Source organism: Xenia sp. Carnegie-2017, unplaced genomic scaffold, assembly GCF_021976095.1.
Source record: "Xenia sp. Carnegie-2017 unplaced genomic scaffold, XeniaSp_v1 HiC_scaffold_19, whole genome shotgun sequence".
Lineage (NCBI taxonomy): Eukaryota > Metazoa > Cnidaria > Anthozoa > Malacalcyonacea > Xeniidae > Xenia > Xenia sp. Carnegie-2017.
The window spans coordinates 11,355,561-11,368,054 of NW_025813481.1; the positions used below are offsets into that span (position 1 = coordinate 11,355,561).

Genomic DNA, 12,494 nt, shown 5'->3' on the forward strand with positions numbered 1-12,494 from the left:
AAAGTCAAATTTGAGATGAAAATCAGTGTATGCAGTACTTTGTTTTTGTTTTAACTAATACTGTACAAACCCCATAAAATCCGAAGGGCGAAGTGCTCTTTTTTTAACTGTTGTGAAAAAAAATTAATTCATCGGTATTGCGTTTTTTGCCACAACATGTATAATGCATGTTATTAAGTAATATATATAGCTATTGTTATATTTTATTATATGATATTATTAATATATTATCATATAAATATAAGCTATATTATAGTTAATAGATAATTATCAGTATATATTTATATTTTGTTTTTTACGTTATGTGCAAAGATTATCAGTTTATATATATTCTATCTTGCATCAACCAGGATTATCTCAGGATGTACAGGATGAGCTACAAAAGACGAAATCTTTGTTTCCTCTCTATTCTAAGGACTGCTCCGAATTAGTTTTTACGTCTTCTGACCCGATTTTTATCGGTAAGTTAATCAAATGATGGGCATGTCTTCCATGCAGGATAGCTACATAACAGTAGAGAGATTTTTTCTTTATGCTTAGATCAAAACAAATCAAGGAACTTAAAAGCAACTAAATCTGAATCTGGTGAGAAATTATTTCAATTAGATTTTTCAAACCCGTTTTTGTCGCACTAAAAATTACATGCAGATTTTAGAGTTAATAACGATTGACTGTACTCTATTATTAGATAGCTTACCTTGTGAATTCAATAACAAAAAAACAGTTGGCCTTAATTTTTTTGCATGAATAATCAAGCTAACTGATGTATCAAAACATATTTTTTCCCGATTGTTGATTAGTTTACCAGTTCATTTTTGAGGGAATATGAAATACATATTGAGATAGCCAATTCATATCTCCATCTTTATTAAACTCTAAGAATTATAGAAGATATTTCAGCAGATTTTAAGGAGCAGTTAATTTTATATAGATTTTATTCTTTGATTTACAATTCTCTATTCTTTCATTGTTTGATCATATTTTTTTTATTTTCTGAAAGGCCCTCACCATCTGACAATCGACGAAATCTCCAATTATGAAAGTTTCAATGACGACATCTGTGATTCTGGCAGTTTTAGTGAAGACAGTTCTTGTGAAGAAACTTTAAATAATGACAGCTCTAATGGTTGTTGTTCAAGCGATGATATTTTTACTCTTTGGTCTTACTTTAATAATCTTAACTGCTCAGCTATACCCTCATTATCTTTGACCTGACCTCTTAAGCTTTTGTCTTGTCTCTTAAGCATCTAACATGTTTTTATCTCTGATATAATCATCCTCTACTTTCTAAAGCATGTCGCCATCTTTCTATACTGGTAAACGTAAAACGAATTATTAGCCTAAAAAAATGAACAAACAGGTTTCAAAAGTAAGTTTACAAAGCAATCAGGAAAAGAATTTTTTGCCATCTAAGCCAGCTCATCTTAATGTACTTAGGGTAATTGAACTGTTTTAAAATGCGCATTAAGTTTCTTTAAAATCCATTCTTTTTTTCGGATTATGACATGCTTATACGAGTAATAATCCCCCAAATATCAATTTTCCAACGTCCTCTAGTCACTCTTTTAGATGTTGGCAAGTTAATCACAACACAACGCCAACTGAAACTATAATTGACCTAATTTTAATAAGATGAAATTGCCATAGTTTTAAAACTAAAAGAGTTTATGAATTGTGTATCATTTAGAAGTAACGGAGAAAGGTTGGAAGAATGAGTCACAAGGGAAACTCTTAAAAGGGCTAGATGAGGAGCTAGAAGAGGTACGTGTGATGCAATTATTATGTTTTTGTCTTATTAATATCATTTTATATTTTGTGTCAAGACACACCGGATAAAGAGCTACCATGTTTTCGTTGACGGTACTTTTCATTTTGTCAAATGAATCTTTAACTTTGCAAGGCTCGCGCTTTGGGCAGTCGCCGTTTCCAATGTTTCCTTTCCATTTTTTTGTTGTTCTATTATTGTCCCTGTATATGTCAATATCACATGTAGGGTTTTAGATGCTTTAATTGAGTGGAAAAAGTTAGTAAATACGTTCTTCGAGATATGTTGATATAACTGAATAGCTTTTAAAAAAAATTAAAACATTTGAACAAATTAAATTTGTTGTGTCAGGGAGACTTGGGCTCTGAAACAGGTCATCTTTTATTTGTTTTTAAAAACCAAGCACAATTTGGTAAATAAACGGAAAAACTTAATTTCCTTAAGCACACGCAATATAAGGAAGTAAATTTTCTTAGAAAAAACAAGTAAATCGTTTTCGCTGTATTTTTTTACTTTCATACAGCAGTATTAAATTTATATTGTTGCTGGGTTTTCTTATTTGTTTGTCTGCAAACATCATAAACTATTTATTATTTTCTTTAATGAAGAAAATCATATGACCGTCCAGCCTTTTTTTGTAAGGAATATTTATATTTTTTATTAAGTTAGCCGGAAACAAAATCTACTATTTTAGCATATTTGAGTTAATTATCTAACTTCATTGAAGTTAAAGATCACACTTTCTAAGCGTATATTTAAACGTTAAGATGTTTGTCTTTGTGTGCTCCGTTATCTTACATTAAGTGAATGACGTTTTAACATTAAAATAACAATTTATTTTATGCAATTTAGGTAGTAGAAGGTCGATTTTATAAAAGACAGGCTTTATTGAAACGAGGTAAATATCAGACTATGTTTTCATTTATTTTAGCGTAGCACTTTTATAGAAAGAGTACGATTTATATCTCAGCTTGATAGTTATCTTAAAATATCGTTCAAACACTTACAAACCTGTTTATTCTAAAATATTATTCGTCAGCGACACCACCCGACTTCATGTCGTCTTCCTGTGTCCATATACCGTAATCTTCGGTTTTACTTTAATAGTCCTACCTTCTCAGCTATATACTTTTTACCGCTTGGCCTCATCTCTCAAGATTTTGGCTTGTTTCTTAAGCATCAAACATGTTTTTACCTCTGATATAGTCTTCCTCTACTTTTAAGAGAACGCTACCATCTTTTCTAGACTGGCCTCTACCTTCTTCATATTCTCACAACTTATCACAGGCTCCCAATGAAGTTGCTTTTTTAAGTCTTTTTTATTTCTCGATCAACAACCTTAGAGCAAATACTTTATGCACATCAAGCAATTCTGGTACCATACCATACTAATACTGACTAATAATAATTATGCTCGATATTCTTTTGCAGTTACTGCAACTCTTCACAAAAATTGTTCTATAGAGATTGGCTCTAACACACTTCAGTATTTTTCAGACATCATACTCTCCTGTATTGTATCAAACAAATGAACAAAAACTCAACAGTTCTTTTTGCCTACTTTCACAGGGATGTCCTTAGGACCGACTATCTGACCATTCTTACTTTTAATCAGGGCACTCCCAATTTTATGTTAACTCTTCTGTACTGTGTCTGCATTGTGTACACTGCGTCAACTAATGAATTTTAATGAGCGTATGTAGGCTGAGGTTTCAAAATCAAATTCGTGTACTCTACATGGAAGTCGATTTTAAGAATCCAACAGTCCTTCTCATGATTGTTTTCAAGTAACATCAACACCAACAATCCTTCTAAGGACTTTATCAACCTGGACAATCTACATCTATAAACATGTAACGATACTCCCGGTTGAAACTATTTACTTTAACAAAAACACTCATAAACATCTTTAGTTTTCAAATGGTTTTTGCTGTATTTTCTTTTCTTTAATGTAACAGTATCAAGTTTCGTGTTGTTGCTAATTTTTTTCAATTTTTTGTTTGCAAACATAACATATTTCTTATTTACTTTAATAGAGACCAGCATGCCACCTTTACAAGGTAAGAAATATTAATATTTTTTAACTAAAAATAACTGAAAAGCAAAATCTAGAATTTCAGCATAATTTGGTCAGCATAAAAATGAATTTTTAACAGAAACATCAAACAACCAAACGGTTTGAAAGCCTACTCCCATATAATGAGGTACTAAAATTGCACTGTTTCTGAATTATAATTTGAACGATAAAAGCTGGGTCATATGAGGTAGCTGTATATTGTAAACTTGTGCCTTAGTCACGCCATGTACGTAAGAAGATTAGGGGGTGTTCATATACACATGACATGCTGCATTAAGTTTCTTTGAAATCCATTGTTTTGTGCGGATTATAACTTGCATACATGAATATAGGTCCTCCTAATTATCGTTCATCTTACCTCCCATGAGTAACAATATCTTATTTGTTGGCTAGTTTATCAGCAACAAGGAGGTCAACTAAATCTCTATAGTTGAATTATTAACCTAAACTTTTCAAATAACAAATTGTATTGATATAAAAATAAACGATTTTGTGAATTGTGTAACATCTAGAAGCCTTGGGAAAAGGGTGGAAGGTGGAGCGGACAAGGCTATGGGATGAGCAACAAACAGATGTACGACAAGAGCTGCCAATGGAGCAACGGAAAGGTGTACGGCAAGAACTGCCCGAGGAGGAACGAGAAGATGTACGACAAAAGCTGCCACGGGAGGAACGAGAAGATGTATGGTATGAGGTACGGGAGGAGGAACGAGAAGATGTACGAAAACAGGAAACCATTAGTAAGTTAAATAGCAGACAGTTTTGTTAGCCTATTGAATTGCAAAAAATGCGGAAGTAACAAGTAGGAATTCGAGTAAAGGAAAAAAAGAATTAGAGACAATAAAGTTGATATCTCTTCCTTTGCCATGGAATATAGTGACACACATTTTTGTTGGAAGCAAATTACTTTACCTTTTTAGACCTAAATAAATTTTCCTTAGATTTCAAATTTCCTTATGATTTAATTCACTCACTTGTTATGTAATCTACTAGGTAAAATAATTGATGACAGAAAGTGCTATCGGGAGTCTACATTTGTTTATGTGACCCAGCAATGATCAACTAAGTGTAATTTTAAAAAAATATGTTCAAAATTACCTGTTATTGTCATGTCTTATCTATTGAAAATGAGTGAAATTTCTTGACCAATTGAGTGCAAAAGGATTTGAAGTATTTTAATTTTAATGATTGATTTTTTGCTAAGGAAACACGTGAGATATGCAAGCGAGATCATTTGCAAGGTAATTGTTGAAAACAATCTACGTGACAGTTAAAGACGAGTGTCAGGCGGTTATAGTTCCGTGTTTTTCAACACGCGATATGTTTTGCGTGTTTGTAGTACACGGAATCATTACCAGCTATAGATAATTTATAACAGAACACACTAAAAGCGCTTTAGCTATAGTCACAGCAAACTGCTGCTGCATGCATAAATTTTCTTTGACGACCTAATACTTTACAGTCAAAATTCTTTTTTCTGCTTGCGTTAGGCCCACACGGTGGTGGTTTTAACTATAATTTCTAGTCAATCAGGTCATGATTAGCGTTACCGCAACTCACGCCAACTTTCGTGGCAGCGATTAAAAAAAATAGTTATTTTCATAATGACAAAAACATGCGTAACATGTTGGTGAGATGAGATAATATCACTTGTTTGGCATTGATAAACATCGTAACTGATAGATTTGATTATTTGACTTATAATTTTCTATTCTTTCATCATTTCATCATTTTGTTGTGATTTTCTTAAAGGTCCTCACTATGTGACAACTAGTTAGGAGAGCTTATTTCATGATGAAACCTCCAGTGATGAAAGTTTCTATGAAGACAACTGTGATGATGACAGTTTTAGTGAAGGAAATTCTTGTGGAGAAACTTCAAATGATGACAGTTCTAATGGTTGTTGTTCAAGAGATGATACTTCGTTGAATGTCTATAATCAAAATCTTGATGATGACCGATTATTTGAAAAGGAGTTTCTTGATAACAAATTTAACATTCGAGATGATGTGCATAAAAAGCTCTGAAGGTAACTTTATTCCATTCTTATGTAGATGTTAGACTACAGTTGATACATAAAGATAATTATATGCCAACAAGTTGTTCAAATTTATCTTTTCGAAATGAAAACAGAAAAGCATTTGGTTAGCAAGAGTCATGAATTTATTCTTTTTGATGTTCACCCGTTTTAAGACTAACTACATAGTTATTAATTCTACAATATAATATAACCATCAATTTATTCAAATTTGATTTTACAGCTTACCTTCAATGCGTGGGGAGTATGGAACAGCTAGTGCTAGCCAGAAGCTACCATACTTCCATTTGTATGTCTCAGTTGATTATGACAGAGGAAGCTCTGACGAAGAGGTTTTGAAAAATGAAATCAATCAGAAATTCGGACGAGATGTTTCGAAGTATTTTGAATTTCGTCGGAAACCGCCCACAACACCGGCATTTCAGCTGTTATCAAATATTTCCGTAAAAAGAGAAAATAAGCAAATTTCAAAAGGTACATTAACGATGTTCTGTTGCCACAACGGGAAGCATTACGCGTTAACATGTTGCCATGTTTGTTACAATGGAGATGGTGATGACCAGTTTAATGAAATGCTCCATGAGGAAGAAAAGAACCCAAAACAATTTAAATCGCATTTGGAAGAAAATCAATACTTCATCATTGAAAATTTAGAAACTGAATTAGGTGATTTCAGTAAATATGTTTTAAAAAACAACGTGGACATCATGTCTATAGAAGTGAATCAAAATGTTTCATTGAATTTTAGACAAAAAGGAATAGAAAATCATTCTTGGAATTATGTATGGAAGGTGCTAAAAGAAAGAATTGCTTGGAAGCCTCCTCAAGTAGTTAACGTGAAAAAATATTGCAGGAAAGGAAGAGAAGGTCATATTTGTGATATTAATTACTCCTGTTTTATTCCTGAAGATAACATTGATGTGGCTAATGCTGTTTTGGTGAAATCTAACGGGAATTTTCTTAAAAAAAGCGAGTCTGGTTTGCTCCTGTATTTTCATGAAGGTCGCAGAAGAATTCCTTTTGGATATGGTGTTGCTAGATTGATTTACAAGAAGTTGAATAAAAACTACAAATATTATTTATGCTTTAAACTAGATAAAGCTTCAACAGACTTATTTGGAGAAAAAAACTGCGAGAGCTGTGGTTGTTTTGATCAATGTGCGAATTCCATGGATGGTAGCGGAGGTTATATAAAGTTTCTTTGCTTGTGACATAAAATGTTGACGTAATTTCTTTTTTTAATTTCTGACATTTTAAGTTAATCGCAAGCTTTCATACTTGCTTCGTTAGGAGGTCAAATATTTTATTCCGATAAAATTGTCAAATAGTCATCTAGTCTGAATTCATAAAGTTTGTTTAAATTATTTACTGAATTGCTAAATGTACCTTAAATTCGTGTCCACGCACACTACTGTTTTCTTGAGGTATATTGTAATACTGTCCTCTTTTTTTAGTTAAATTTAAAAAGTAAAGCAAAACTCGAAGTGAATTACCAAGAAATGCTATATCTTATGCTAACTCAATTTCAGATATGCCTGTATAGGTATTCAATTTTCTGATTTTTTTAGTATGTTATATTTTTCAGAAATTGCCTCTTCGAATGATGACACGTCATCTATTGCGTCAATGAATTTGGAGCCATGCAGTAAGTCATTGCACAGCTGTACAAATGAAATAAATTTAGAGTAACATACTGTACAAGGCATGTACTAAACTATAGTACATATAATCGTACCAAACCATTTGCTTCCACTCATTGCCCTTGACTTTGTCAATAGAATGTTAGGTACGACATTTAACGCATCATTTTTCTCACACACGGTTCGACGTTTTGGTATTTCCATCTTCCTGTTGTAAGTTACTAATTTATGTCATATTGTTACCAGTTTATGTTATATGTTTAATTTTTCGTTCTATTCCTTGATGTTATAGTTTCACTATAGTTTCCACTATCACGAAGAAACTATAACATCAAGGAATCCAGCTACCATCTTTGCTTGCTGTTGTATTATAATAAGTAGGTTGGTAGTTTACCTTGTCAATAGATCGAAATCTGTCCCAAAATTGGTCTTACTATTTAAAATTAGTATAGATTATGCTTGAATGGTACGTTTGCTGTTTGAGATTTGATGCATTATAGTTGCACGATTGTATTAAGCTACAGCAGGAAGATGGAAATATCAAAAAATGGAATCCTGTGATTGAGTCCAATTGATGTCTTCCAATAGATTCATCCCTGGATTAACATGAAAGTTAGTAATCATTGACCTTATTCACTTGTTAGGTGATCTACCAGGTGAACTAACTGTCAAGAACAAAAGCTATCAAGAGCATGCCGATGTGTTTGAGACCGACCAGTCATCAAACGTGTGTAATTTAGAAACAACGTTTTCAGAATTACTTTATCATGTTCGAAGAAAGTTAGAAGAACGTTTAAAAGAAGGCAATGAGTTATTAGAGAATAACTGGAGAAGGTGTTTTTCACATTAATTAAAGTCTTACAAATGATTATTTTCGCTTGTTGTCAAATTGTACTCCTAAATTATTTATTTTTTCAGCCTCTACAAAGCCCTGAACTTGCCAAAAGATCAAGAAAACATCATAGCAGAAAAATATCCTGACAGTCCTACACGATATGTGATAAACACATGGCTTGAAAAAGATGGACAACATGCTTCTCTGAAAGCACTGCCGCTGGCATTGAATGTGCACAGGAATGTCTAGCTCATGAAATAGAAAAAGATTTGCGTGTTCAGCTGTTTGATCAGTCTAAACAAGGCGATAGGAATGGAATTTATGACAGGAGTGAAAAGAAGATGGGTGCTTGAGTTCAAATGAAAACACTGGAAGAAAAGCAGCGTAAGCGTAGACTTTTTTCAAAGGACAATCAAGCAAGATGCTGTACCAATACATAAATTTGATAATATGTATGTATTGTAGATCATTTTATTAAGTGATTTTCGAAGTGCGAGCGTTAAACAGATGTTGAGTTACCTAACTCAATTTTTCGTCTTTTTTTAATCTGAAAAATACCTGAATTCTAACATTTGTTTTCTACATCACAACCTCTGTCGACATTCGAGAAGCCATGCATGCATACAAACAGAATATTATTCATTCATAGTGAACAAGAGAACCTGCCTTATCGTTCCAAATATATTGATTGGTTAACGTATTCCAAACACGACAAAGTGTATTAATTATTCTTACCAACAGCAATCAAACTCCTTAAGTTACGACTCCAATATTTTTTCTTTGACTACAATAGTTAAAGACAGATAATCGAGTAACAAGCAATTCCTATGAGTAACTGTTACTAATATCGGCTTTAAGAGAAAAAAATATAATTTAAGCCTATTCATCCTCAGGGAAATTAAATATTTAGATAAATATATATCGTCCAGTTTGGTATAGTCCTGAGAAGAACAGCAATGGGCTCACCCGTTTCTGTTGTAGTTGCTGAAATTGTAATACAATCTATAGAGGAACGGGCGCTCACGACTTACAAACATGCACTACCTTTTTAGTTCCACTACGTAGATGACACAATCACAGCACTACATGCAGACGAGATTGATGACTTTCACACTAACATCAACAAACGGAACAGCAACATACAATTTACCAAAAATGTCGAAGAAAACGGAACTCTTCCTTTTCTCGACTTCTTGGTAAAACAGGACAATCAAAAACTACGAAAAACAGTTTATTGCAAACCAACACACACTGACCGACTACTAGACCAATCATCTTACAACCTTACATGACACAAAGCCACCACAATCAGAACATTGACAAGACGTGCACAAATCATATGTTATTCACCGGACGCTCTACACAACGAAAACAATTTATCTCAAACGTGTTTTTGAGAAAAACAACTATAACTCTAACTTCATCAAACGCAACACTTACAAACACAACGAGCTCAACGAGACGAACAACTTAGTGACAACAGCAACAATACCTTACATCAAAGGTACGTCTGAGACTATCTCGCGTATCTTACAACCATACAACATACGTGTCGCACATAAACCAATCACAACGTTACGACAAGTACTAACAAACATAAAGGACAAAGAACAACCCAAAGAACGACAAGGTGTAGTTTTACAAAAGAATGTTTTATGCAGTGCGGTGTTTGAATATAAGTGTAGATATGATCTTCACACTTTGTTGGACAATTTAAGCAATTGTCTCATGAACCTGAAAAATTCAGGTGAAACATTCTTTCGTATGACATTCCTTTCACGAGAAAACATGAGCCTAACAAAATTTACCTGCTCACCTCTGTGTGACTTCATAGCTCAGTTGGTCAGAGCACTGCACCCGTACCGCAGAGGTCATGGGTTCAAATCCCGTTGAGTCACCTGAATTTTACAGGTTCATGAGATAATTGCTTAAATTGTCCAACAAAGTGCGAAGATCATATCTACATTTATAAGGTGTAGTTTACAAAATATAATGCTCCGACTGCCATGCATCCTATATCGGGGAAACTGGCAGGAGCTTATATTCACTGAACACAAGCGAGCTACAAAGAAAAAAGTCAAAACTAATCACAATGGCCAACATCACTGAATCACAAAGCACAACATTTACTGGGACTCGGCAAAATGCATTACTTAAAGTATTGACTATAGACAACGGCTTACATTAAAAAGTTGGTATACCAACTTGGAACAAACCCCCTAAACAGATTTATTCATAATACAAAAAAACGATCAACTAACAACATTGCATTTTACACTAATTCACAATGACAATCCACAATTGACACCCACACATTTCCTGTACACACAATACAATGACGTAAGAATCAGAAAACAAATACTGCTAACCTGACGTTTACTGCTCATTTGACTCTTAAGATGACTACCACTAAGGTTGTCAAAATATCAGTCAACAACAACGAAAACAGTCCTTCTCAGGACTTTATTAACCTGGACGATCATCATTTACATCTACATGTAACGATACTCCCGGGTTCAAACCATTTACTTTATTTAGATAAATTTGACTATTTTCAGAACATTTTACAATTTGCTCTTCCTTGACTTTTTGGGGGTCAAAGTTGGTTTTTTACATGTTTCTCCGTGAAGTGCTGTGACCTGGTCTAATTCACTGACGTGACGTACATTGGAGAACTCGCTGCTTTTTGACCCACGGATACACCGTAGGACTATTTGCGAGTCATATGTACATGCATAGATATAATAAAACTAGATAGCCGTCGAGTGTGACGTGATATAAGCCTTATTAAGACGGCAGCGTGACATTCGTTATAAATGCAAGATGGCGCGTGAACCGGGCAAAAACTTGGGGCTACTATTAGGAAATTGCCTTTTTTTTGCAGTTTACTTCGTTTCAGTGTTTTCAAACTTCTCCAATTGGAAACAAAGCGTTATTAATAATGTTTTGAAGCCACATTGGACAATTATTATTGGAATACGGGCGAAAAATATCACTTGCAAAGTGTTGTGTGAATTGATCGTTTGGTTGTCGCAAGCATTAAGTTGCATTAAATTTTCTGGAGAGGAAAAGGAGTCAAGAGCCGGGTATCAAAAACATTTACGCCAGAAGGAAATTTTGGGGTGAAATCTTCCACTTGAAAATTTTTTTTTATTATTTACTCCCCCTGAAAATGAGTGAAAACAACTACGAATAACGTTTTTGATTGAAAGATATGCTTTAGCGTTTTATCGAATAGACAACTAAGAATATAAAAAAATGTATACGGTAAAGAAACTTTTGTTATATTTAAATAACAATTTAAATTCAGAATATCTCCAAACGCGGCATTTTTTTTGAGGGACCAAGAATGTCTTCAAGTTTACATGGAAATAAACATTCGCACACTATGTATTTGATCGTGAACATCTTGGTAAATATTTCTTTATCGAATCTTAGGGAGAATGTGCGAAAAAATCTTGACTTGTGAACTGCTAGTTAAATCTTGGTGAGCTGCTAGGAAACTATTCAGCATAACCTTTAAGCTAGTGCTTAGAACTACATTTTATGAAGTTACAACTTATGAATTTAAAGAGCATTAATTTTGCTGAATGGGAATAAAAAAAACAGATAATAGAGTGTTAATAGAAATATTTAGCAAAACCTGTAAGGATAATTGTGTAATTCTTGCAATATTTTGGCATGGTGTTTTGTGTTAAGAATCAAGTTTGAAGAAAATAGCTAACAACTTTTGCAAAGAGACTAAAAATCTTTGCAGAACCACTTGCTTTCCGAGCTTCAACTTGACTATTTGAAACTGACTGTTTTTGATTTTAATTTTTAAATTTATTGTAATCATTCTTTTATTTATTTCCACTTCATCTTTATCAGACACAATTTCTTCTCAGAGGTGTATTACAAAATTTTAACATGGGGCTACCTGATATATATAGACAATATTGGGGTATCTATCAAAGTTTTACCACGCTGGACTTGATAATATCTGATTGCAGTTTAACGTACGTTGTATCGTGTGTGTTTATTTTAGGATGTAATGATAGTTCTCAATTAATTAATTATGCTGTTTAATAACGCACGCCATACACAAGTTGTCTCGGGTACAGTGTTTGTACAATGGCACGCGTGCGCTCTAGCAATTT

At 33.4% G+C, this 12,494-nt stretch overlaps 1 long non-coding RNA gene and 1 other non-coding gene across 2 annotated transcripts; both read left to right on the top strand.

Moving 5' to 3' along the window:
- The first annotated feature begins 375 nt into the window (after positions 1-375).
- LOC124438883 lies at positions 376-720 on the top strand. Its single transcript, XR_006946190.1, has 3 exons — positions 376-461; positions 541-585; positions 689-720. It is a non-coding gene; the product is annotated as an uncharacterized LOC124438883 (long non-coding RNA).
- Positions 721-10,178: 9,458 nt separating this feature from the next.
- Trnat-cgu lies at positions 10,179-10,253 on the top strand. The gene has a single exon. It is a non-coding gene; the product is annotated as a tRNA-Thr (tRNA).
- The last annotated feature ends 2,241 nt before the right edge of the window (positions 10,254-12,494 follow it).